We start from the raw sequence: 10,000 nt of genomic DNA, 5'->3' as shown, positions 1-10,000 counted from the left end.
TACATACATACATACATACATATAAACATACACACACCAGGGGTTTTGATAGGGGACCTAGGAATTTCAAGGCTGAGTGTAAGCATTGAAAAGAGTAACTCTCTTGCTCCAAGGATGTAACTTCCAACCTACACACACATATGAAGGTAAGGCTCAATTTTTTTAGTGTTATGTAAGTGTTCACAATCTACAAATTACCCCAAGTGTGGTTAATTGGTATTTTCTATGGGAAGATGGAGGGTAGCCCCTCCATTTCCTCTTCTACCCCTCTACTCAAAATTAATACTTTTTGTGTTAAGATATCTTTATCCTCAAATGACCTTTAGGCATATTTTTCATAACAAGTTATCTGTTTTTGTTACTTGCTTTGTTATTCTCCCAGTGTTACTCATTTTGAGTAACACTGGGAGAATTATGGCTGTATAGAAAATAGATAACTGGGGACTGGTTGCAAGAGTAGGTAACGTCTCACCCACTCAGTATTTTGTGATGTCGATGTGACATTCAAGTTAACTCTAACATAATAGTAAACACCCACCCAACAGTTCTGTTTCCTTTATAGGTGACTATATGTATAATGCTTTCAGTATATTATATTTCTATTATTTCTTTTTAGAGAAAACACATTGTGGTGTATGAGGAGCATGCACAAGTCACAGCCCTGGGGAGACCAACAACTGCAGCCAATCAACTTGGGATTGATTGGTCAAACATCCAAAGAAATATTCACCTCATGATGTTAGACAAAAGCAACTCAATAATGCACTTGTCCTCTTTGTTCCAAATGACCTTGTTCCATTTTCTGTGGTAGAGAGCTCTTACTTCCATGATCTGGCGCTGTCTGCTGATCCGCGGTACCAGATACAGACTCAGAAGCACCTGGTGAACAAACTACTGCAAGATAAGTGTATTGAAGTTAGATGTTCTGTGAAAGCACAACTTGAATGTGCAAATACTAATAACCTCACACTTGACATTTGGTCTAGCAGGCAGATGAGATCTTACTTAGGAATTACTGCTCATCTCAGCCATGACTGGTCTTTGAAAACCGCCATTCTGGCCTGCAAGTACTTCCGTGGCTGACACACAGCACACATTATCGAAGAGCATGAAGAAACTGTACAACCTTTGACATAAGATCAAAAATCACAAACATCATAACAGACAATGCTGCAAATATGATATCAGCATTTTCACTTCTGGGCTTCTCAGATATTTTTGACAATAACATGGACTCCTGTTTTGATTATGAAGATGAATTAGAAGTGGACCTGGATGTTGAAGGTATGGTCGAGAAAAATAGTATATATGGAGTTTCTGCCAAAAGAGCAAAATTCATTGCTTTGCCCACACTTTGCAACTTGTGTAAAGGATGGTCTACAAGAAGAAGGCCAACTAAACTTGGTTCTCAGTAAAGCATCAGTCTTTTGTACACAGATCTACCATTGCTGTTGATGTTTTGTAAGGTGAGAAAAAAAATGGATTCTGTTCGTACTACACAATGGAATTCCCAGTGAAAATGATCAGATCATTGTTGAGTATTCTTAAACAAAAAATAAGAATCATAGATGGTGTACCAACATTGTGTGTTTGATCATGATCTACTTGAAGACATACTAGAAATCTTTGAGAAATTTCAGGCCACAGATTATGCACAGAAGCAAACCATTGTTTCTGCAAGTCTGGTCATACCTTGCAATAAGGACCTCAAATTTCACCAAAATCATATGAAATCCATGTATAACTCCATGTTGGTGACAGGACTTATGAAATGTGTAAAGAAATGTTTGATGCACTATGAGGAGAGAGGAGTTTATGTGCTGGCAACAATTTTAGACCCACAGTTTAAGCTTAATCTGTGCAAAAATGAAGAAATGGAGCTCAGAAAGACTCAGTTAGCAAAAGCAGCACAACCCAAAGAAGTTAAGCAAAATCCTGGTGAAGATATACAAGAATCGAAGGAGCTTGTGCTGGAAGAATATTCCGAATCTTTCCTTTCGACGAGGAAGGGGCTATTCAGTTTCACGCATATCCATACACAGGAGTCAACATCCACAAGTGTAAAGGTGTGGTCAATCAGCACTCAGATCAACTGTTATCTGAGGCAGTCTTGCAAGGCAGATGATACTGATGTGTTGGTATTTTGGAAATAACAAAGATATACTATGCCCAATATCCAGTCCATGCAGGTGTTGAAAAGTGTTGGTGCAAGGACAGCCTTGCCTCACCCCTGAATAGACAGGGAAGAAGTTTGACAAGCCTCCACCACACTTTACAGTACTTTCATTACTGGTTTATAGGCTTGCTATTAGGCCAATAATCCATGTCAAAATTCCCTTAAGCCTCAGAATCTCCCATAGCAATTCTTGATGCACTGAGTCGAACGGCTTATTGAGGTCGATGTAGGCTACAAGCGACCCACGACCATACTCACGACAGCATTCCACAGTTACTCAAAGCACAAAGATTCAGTCTATTGTGGACTTGTCAAGAGTGAATCCAGATTGCTCCAGTATCTGGTGCCTTAGTAGGTGGTCATGGATCCATTTCAGAAGTATGTGGGTGAAAACCTTGCCTGGTATACCGAGTAGTGTAATGCCACAGTAGTTGCTACAGTACCAACGGTCCCTATTCCCCTTCCAGAGAGGGATGACCATGCCCCTCAACAGGTCAGAGGGAATGGAACCAGACTGCCAGATGGCAGTCATAACTGCATGCAAGCTCTGTGCTATAGGTTCACCCCCAGCCTTTAGCAGTTCAGCAGGGATATCACATGTGCCTGCAACTTTCCCACTCTTCAGCTTGGAAATCGCCATCCTAACCTCGGTTAAGGTGTGGTTACACTGCCCATCGATTTATCAAATCCAATCATTTTGAGTGGGATCTGCCCATCGATGGGTTTATTCCACTGTTTTTTTGTCCACTCGTCCGAAGCAATGGGCACCCCATCGTCTGTCGATGTACCAGTGGAAAAATCATATTCGTTGAGAGTCTATAGTATACCTGGTATTAGTCTAATTATATATTTTATGCAGTATTATTATTATATATATAAGTAATCTATAATTAATAATCATAATTGTAAATTATCAGAGATATACTTATATGAATTATTATTTTAAAAAATCAAACAAAAACAATGCAATATATCTTGTATCCTCATTTGACCGACGAACATAAACAACCGCGCACCTTTTTCGAAGAGGAAGAACGTCTTCTCGTCGTAAGAATGTGGAATTCGGAGGCAATTACCTCTCTTCTAGAGAAAGTGAGTCAAGAAGATGTCCTTTGGAATATAAAGCATCCATATTATATTTTCGTAGTTCTTTTCGTAGTTTAACCAAAACGAATGGGTGGATGGGCTCCAACCCACTGATAATCATTGGATTCCAACGAAATCTATGGGCAGTCTAACCGTAGCTTTAGGGTAGGAGGTTCCTCACTGATGGGTGGGTCTGACACAGGTATTGTGATACCACTTGCATCCAAGCTAACTGTTGGAGGGTCTACCTGCTACAGCTGCTCAAAATACTCAGCCAAGCATGAGCAGACTGCAGTCATCTGCAAGGAGGGCTTGGAGTTCAGTTTTCTCAGGGCTTGATAGGCAGGGTGAAAGTCATTTACCAAGAAATGGTCTTTGACCTTCTCAGTAAGATTCCTGATGAACTGTTCTTTGTCCCTTCTCAGCAGTGTCCAAGAATTGTGTACCAAAGAGCGACACAGGTCCTGATTGCCATACAATTAAGCCATGCGACACACTTCAGTGGCCTCCAATGACTCCGGGGAGATGAAATTCTGCCTTGCCCTCGGGCATACACTAATGGACTCCTGAGCTGCTTCGAGCGTTTCACACTTGAAGGACTCCCACAGAGCAACTGGGTCCGTCAGGTTTTCAAGTTCAGTGAATCGATCAGACAATATTGTGGCGAACCCATGGGCACACTCCTCCTCCCTCAATCTGTCCAAGTGAAACACCCTAGAGTAGCTACTGGAGGGATGAGCAGTTTTGAAGTGTACCCATAGGGTAGCCACTACCAGCCTACGGTCAGTGCCACAGAACTCAGCACTCCAGTAAACCCTGCAATTCTGGAGAATCCTCCATCGAGTGCTGACAAGAATGTGGTCGATCTCCTTGGCCACAGTACCCGTATGACTATACCATGTCCAGCGTTGTGGGTTGGAGCGCTGATATCAGGAGCCAGAAATCCTCATTCTCTGGAACCTAGCAAAGTCCAGGAGAAGAAGGCTGTTAGGATCAGCTCCCAAGCCATGGGGGCTGACAGACATCTTGTAGCCGGCTCGATCACAGCTGGATACAGCACTGAAATGGCCTAGAACAATGCAAGTATATCACTGGGAGCAATTGTCTGCCATGGATGTGAGTTTGGCGTAGAAAGCCTCTTTCACATCGAGTTTGTAAACATCGGTAGAAGCGTATTCAGCAATAAGAGACACAAAGCCAAAATCATGCTTCAGTCTCAATGCCATAATACAGAGTCAGCTGGATAACCATTCAATATGTGATGCTGCCAGTGAGTTTTCTGTGTATGTATGTGTATGTATATATATATATATATATATATATATATATATATATATATATATATATATATAATATATATTATATATAATATATATTATACATATAATATATATTATACATATAATATATATTATACATATAATATATATTATACATATAATATATATTACATATATAATATATATTACATATATAATATATATTACATATGTAATATACATCATGTATATTTTATATCTAATATATACAATATATATAATAAATATATAATATATATATATATATATATATTTATATGTATATATATATTATATATATATATATATATGTATATATAATATATATATGATATATACAAATATATATAAATATATATGTGCAATACATATATATATATATATGTATACAAATATTATCATATATTTAATATATATATTTATGTATATATACGAAACATGTATATGTAATATAAATATAACTATTACATATAAATAATATATATCTCTAATATATAATATATATAATATATATATAATATATATATAATATATACATGTTATATAAATATAATATATATATGTAATGTATATGTCATATAGTAATATATATATGATATATATAAGTAAGTATATGTATGTCGTAATGAAAACAAAACAACATGGAAAACCACGAACATTAGTGAAATTGTGGGACCGGCCTGAGGTTGAGTGCCTCAGGGGGTGTCAGATACCAGCGAGACACAAGAGAATACAGATCGCGGATTTCTTGCGCAATGAACCCGGGCCTGGTAAGGGCTTTACATTATCAGTAGTGATCGTGAGGGTTGTGGCTCATTGAGCAGGTGTGGTACCTCCAGGGGTTAATATATTGGACAATATATATAAGTGAGCTATTTGTTAGTAAATCAGATTAATCTAACTAATTGTTTATATCATTCCTCATATTTTTAGTGAATGGTCATAAAGAGTTTCTCCCTTCTCTTTTCCAGAGGGAGTGGTGGCAGTGCTATCTTAAGCTGTTAGTCTGATGAGACAGAGAAATATAGATTAGAATAATTTTAATGAAGTCCTATAATATTTACTTACATATCTAGCAAATATTCATGTAATTATCATATGATATATATATGTATATATATATATATATATATATATATATATATATATATATATATATATATATATATATATATATATATTTTATATTTGTCATATATTTATTATAAATATATATTACATATATGTTATATATATACAAATATATATACATATTAGATATACATTAATGGTAAAAACAATAATTCAAAATGCAAATAAATCTAGTTTATGCATTGTGGGTTTTTCAATCATTATGTATATATATATACATGATGGTTATGGAGATAGTGGATGCTTTGAAGGAGTGGATGGAGCAGATGGAAGCTTGGGCTGACGTGCCAAAAGTGGAAGGGCATGTGGCGGCCTGCAATAGTGCATCTGTAGCCTGCAATAGTGCAACAGGCTACACAGTCCTCTTCTAGCAATATTGGTGACCAGGAAATGTGTTATCGCTTTTATCATGAGACGAGTATCCAGGATACACCTGCTCCTTCACCACATTCAGCACAACGTGGAGCATTGAGGAAGCTACAAGACTATGACAGAAGTATATCACTTGAAGCCTATGTTGCACAGTTTGAGGTTCTGGCAGCAGTGTAAAGTTGGAACAGTGCTGAGAAGGCTTTACAGATGGTTTCAAGCCTGACAGGCAAGGCAGTTGAAGCATCTGACAGGTTTTCAGGGGGTATCTAATGAATGCAGCTTTGGAGAGAATTGGTCATGTGCACAAGGAGGAGGCATTTAGGGCAAGGTTTCGAGCTAGGAAGAGGGCAGCAGGTGAATCCTTGCAGCACCTGGCACAAAATTTAAAGTCACTGGCAAGGAGGGTATACCCTGCGGGGATAGTACAAGCACTGCTAAGAGAACAGTTTATTGATGCCCTGAATGACTTTCAACTCCAGGTGTATGTCAAACAGACAAGGACCCCAGACCTGCAACAGACCCTATCTCATGCCCTGGAGTTGGAGGCAGATATCTACCATAGCAGAAGCTACAGTAGATATCTACCCACACCTGTAAGCAATGGGAGGAGATTGAGGGTCAGGCAAAGTAGCCTAAAAGAGAATAAGAAGACATCGGAGGGGAGAGTCTTTGCAGGTGAATACTGGTGGTGCAGGAAGAAAGGACACTGCAAGAGGGACTACAAGAGCCCAAGAAGAGCCCAGTTACAAGACATCATGGGACCCCTTCCAGTGACCAAGGCAAGTAATCAGTTTATTTGTGTGGCAATGGACTATTTCACAAAATGGCCTGAAGCATATGCACTGACCAACCATGATGCCATTACTGTGGCCAAGGTACTGCTGGGGAATTTCTTTAGCAGTTAATGCATTCCGGGTGAGCTGCACTTACCAGGGCAGGGAGTCTGAGGCTGAGCTGTTCCATGAGTGCTGCCAGTTGATGGCACTGCAGAAGACCAGGACCACCCCACTGAGGCCCCAGCCAGATGGCCCTTCCTTGATGAGCTGGCCAAGTTCACCAAGAGGCAGGATGAGTGGGACCAACATCTCCCCATAAACAGATCAGTGGAGCATAAAGCTATTGGATACACTCCTTTCAAATAATGTTTGGAAAGGAGATCCGCCTTCCAGTGGATGTGGCAACAAGATGGCCCCTGAATGAAGATCTACTCAATGTCAGCACAGAGTATACCCTGTCCATAAGCACGATTTGTGTAAGCCATTAGACGTAGACCACATGGTTTTTTTGCCTTATGGCAAATCCAGTAAGGAACCAACACCTCAGCGAGGACTTAGATGATGAATATATCTGACTTCGTCTGACCCCTCAATCGCGCCTCAGCAACCAATGTGACCAGGTCTAACCTCTGGCCTCTCAGGGCTAGAGGGCAGGACCATGCGACCCCACACTCAGCGCTTACCCTAAGACTCGTCTCATGTGTTCCCATCACTGTGTTCTGCTCTTCATCAATAAAGAGTCAAGCCATTATAGAACTATGACTACCCCTGCATACCATTGTACAAAGGTCCTCTCTATAGCCTATTATATGCGAGGGCCGAACAATATACCGTGTCCATAAGCACAATTTGTGTAAGCTATTAGATATAGAGCACATGGCTGTTTGCCACATGGCAAGTCCAGTAAAGAACCAACGCCTCAGCGGGGACTTAGATGACCTCGTCTGACCTCTCAGTCATGCCTCAACAACCAACGTGACCAGGTCTAGCCTCAGGCTTCTCAGGGCTGAAGGGAAGGACCACAGGACCCCACGCTCAGCACTTACCCTTAGACTCATCTCGTGCGTTCCCATCGCTGTGTTGTACTCTTCCGTAATAAAGAGTCAAGCCGTTATAACCACTATCACTGCCCATCCAGTCATTACCAGTATATTGGAGGCATCTATGCCTTTTACACAGAGTATGCAGTAGCTCTGCAGTAGAGAATGGAGGCGGTGCACCACTATGTTCAGGATCATTTGAAGCTGGTAGGGGAGTCCATGCGACAACACTACAATCGTGACACCAGTGCATTGACATTCAAGGCAGGTGACAAAGTCTGGCTGCACAATCCACAGCAAAGGAAACGTGTATTACCAAAACTCTAGAGATCATTGGAGGGACCTTATTTGGTGCTGAAGAAAGTATCGGTGACATTCCAGATCAAGTGAGGGCCTAGACAAAGGATAAAAGTGGTTCACAGTAACCAGCTATGGAAGTACCAGAACCTGTGGACAATGGACAAGTTGCAGAGGACAGAGAAGATGTAGGTGAATTAGCCAGGGTGGACAGTGAGCTGGAGGAACAGCTATCTGTAAGAGCAGATACACAAGCACTGACTGAAGACGGGACATTCCCTGTGACCATGGACACCACACTAAGAGAGTGGCAACCAAGTGGGGTCAGCGAGGAACAGTCAAGGAGACACCTGAGAGAAAGGAAACCCCCAAGCTGAATTTGTACCAAGTCAAAAATTATATTGTTTAACCCAATGTCACCGAAGAAAATGAATAATAAATGGGGAAAATCCTGTGCTCATTTTTATTATTTTTTGTGAAATATCTCTGCACACAGATGGCTCTACTAGTGCTTAGCCACAAAGGAGTCAATTAGTAGACCTTGTGAGCTTTCCTGATTTGAATTGGCATGAAAAATATATTTTTTACTAGTGCTATGAATATCGATGGTGTTATTATTCATTATGAACATTATAATTACTATAATGTTATAAACATTAGTAACAGCAAAATAAGATAACGTAAAATATTTTCATAAATCAAAGAAAAGGGTAAATGGGCGAGACAGTATAGTAGATGGTATTGCTTGCATCTACTATTTAGGTCTAGTCTCTTATCTCTTTGAGGAGTAACTGTGTGGGTGTGAGTACCCACAGGTATGGCTGTGTGATGGAGGCTGAAGTTGGAGATCTACGGGGAGCCAATAGGCTCCCCAGTCGGCTTAGGACTGGGTAGTCCTTGGGTGCTGCTGCTGTGGTCTTGCTCGCTTGTGGCCTCTGCGGCTTAAGTACATGAGCGCTGTGTAAGCGCGCAGGGAATGAGGGTAGCCCACTGTACAATGAGCGCGGACATGGCGGCGGACCTGGCGTGACCCAACCTGGGAAAGTATGCTGAGCTTCAGGTTGCGGGGTCGTGCTGCTACAACAGGCAGTACTCGTAATTTGCTCATTGGTTAAAAAAACAATTAAATAAGTAAACTCACAGTGGGCATGGCATACATTTACACATCATGCCCGTCGGCATTGGGTTGATTGGGTTGAATCTTTTTTTTTTTGGGGGGGGAAAATCTTTATTTTCTTTGTGGAGGTCAAGGACAACCTCTTTTTAAAAAGGAGAGGGCAGTGCTATGCCAGCGTAATGCAAGAAGACGGAGGAAACGAACTTATTTGTGTGTGTACGGAATCAGACACAAGGTGTGGCATAGAGTGAAGTGACAGGAGCAGAGACACTAATGCAATGACCAACACAAGATAACGCTGGTAAACATTAAACTGTTTACTGTGTGACACCCTGATAAGTTTTGTGCCTATGGATAAGCCAGATTCGTAGACCAGTTTCCTCAGTACCTGTAGTGTGTGTGGCTAATAAAGCAATGTTTACAGTGAAATATTGCCTGTAATTTGTATTCTGACTAAGAAGCCAGCAGGTTGGCCTCGTGATCACACCAGTGTTGCTGATATAAATACATTACATATAGAATATATATATATATATATATATATATATATATATATATAACATATATTTATACATATACATATATATAATACATATGTAAATAATACATTCATATAGAATACATATATGTATATATATAATCATATATGTATATATATATATATGTATATGTATGTTTAACCCAATTCTGACAGGAATGGCATGTAT

General features: G+C 40.0%; 1 protein-coding gene across 5 annotated transcripts in view; it reads right to left on the bottom strand.

Moving 5' to 3' along the window:
• The window catches only part of LOC125041784 (menin-like), a 67,743-nt gene that overhangs the window by 31,055 nt on the left and 26,688 nt on the right, over positions 1 to 10,000 (bottom strand). The window lies entirely within an intron of this gene.

The sequence above is a fragment of the Penaeus chinensis genome, chromosome 31, assembly GCF_019202785.1.
Source record: "Penaeus chinensis breed Huanghai No. 1 chromosome 31, ASM1920278v2, whole genome shotgun sequence".
Taxonomy (NCBI): Eukaryota; Metazoa; Arthropoda; class Malacostraca; order Decapoda; family Penaeidae; genus Penaeus; species Penaeus chinensis.
Note: the sequence above shows the minus strand (reverse complement) of the source record. Positions and strands in the feature narration are given on the sequence as shown.